Source organism: Nanorana parkeri, unplaced genomic scaffold (genome assembly GCF_000935625.1).
Source record: "Nanorana parkeri isolate BGI_ZX_2015 unplaced genomic scaffold, ASM93562v1 scaffold184, whole genome shotgun sequence".
NCBI classification, from domain to species: domain Eukaryota; kingdom Metazoa; phylum Chordata; class Amphibia; order Anura; family Dicroglossidae; genus Nanorana; species Nanorana parkeri.
The window spans coordinates 1-1480 of NW_017306452.1; positions in this window are offsets into that span (position 1 = coordinate 1).

The following is a 1480-nucleotide window of genomic DNA, read 5'->3' on the forward strand; positions in this document are numbered from 1 at the left end:
CCCACCATCCCTGTGCTGAGTTTCCGGGTCTGTACACCCGCCGTGCCAACCATCCCTGATTTTTTTAAATGTATTTGATATGATTGATAATTTATCAGGGGAAGCCGTAATACACAAAGGTGGACAGGAACACCCAAAATTTCCAGGAACAGAGTCAAGCAACATGGTTGAGGGACCTCAATGTTGGATAATGCTAAACGTAATAGAATTAAGGGGCTGGCTCAGTCCACCAGGAGGAGAGAGTAGGGACAGAGGTGATGATGGGGATGAGACCCCATGTGGTGGGGGAAATGTTGGAAAGTTTGATGAGGAACTATAGGGCAGTATAGATAATAGTACATAGTACTCAGTAAGAATGTGGAAAGAATTGCTGGCAGCTCAGGTCCGTCTACTTTTGTTGTTCTTCCTGTTCTACCAGCTGATGGCTTCAGGGTAGCGCAGGATGTGGCGGGAGCCCGCTGGTCACCATGGTGCATGTGCCTCTGGATATTCTGTGTCAGTTCTTATGTATAAGGAATTTAACACGCACACAATGTCAAAAGCAAATGAGAACTAAGACTTTATTCATATAGACTTCACCATATACACTGCCTGGCCAAAGAAAAGTCACCACCTGGATTAAGCTAAGCAAATACGTCAGAGCTTACCATTGGATAATGACTACAGTAATTAATATGTCTCATTTGGCAACAAATGAGGTCAGCTGCCTCCCTGAATATACTGAATGATCAGGTTTTTCCATCAATGGATTTTTTCTTCCCTGATGGCACATTGGGGATATTCCAAGATGACAATGCCAGGATTCACCGGGCTCAGATTGTGAAAGAGTGGTTCAGGGAGCATGAGACATCATTGTCACACATGGATTGGCCACCACAGAGTCCAGACCTTAACCCCATTGAGAATCTTTGGTGTGCTGGAGAAGACTTTACACAGAGTTCCGACTCTCCCATCATCACTACAAGATCTTGGTAAACAATTGAACGCAAAAATGCGTTCCAATGAAATATTAGAGTGTGCGGATTATTTTTGGCCAAGCAGTGTAAATGTGAAGACTAATATCTACAACAAGCATTTGCTAAGTTTATAGCAATGAAAGGGTCCTTATGGGGTTAAAGCTGAACTCCAGCAAGGACGTTATTCTTAAAAAAAAAAAAAAAATGTTCCTTCCCCAATTGCAGCAATAATGCCCTAATATTCTAAAAATGAGTCAAAGCGGAGCTGAGAAATTGGCACATTTGCCTCGAGGTCATTGGCTGTCTTCCAAATTGTCTTCTGCCTCTAGCCACACGGAGGAGGCATCTGTGAGACATCTACATTACTTTCCTTGGACATTAGGCATGCCTTGCAAAGCTACATGCCCCATGATTCTATAGGACTATAGTCACTGTGATTGGTGCATGGCCAAGGCTCTGTGATGCATGGCCAGAGGTGGTGGTGGTGGTTGGAGAGGTGGTGGTGGTGGTTGGAGTGGTGGTTT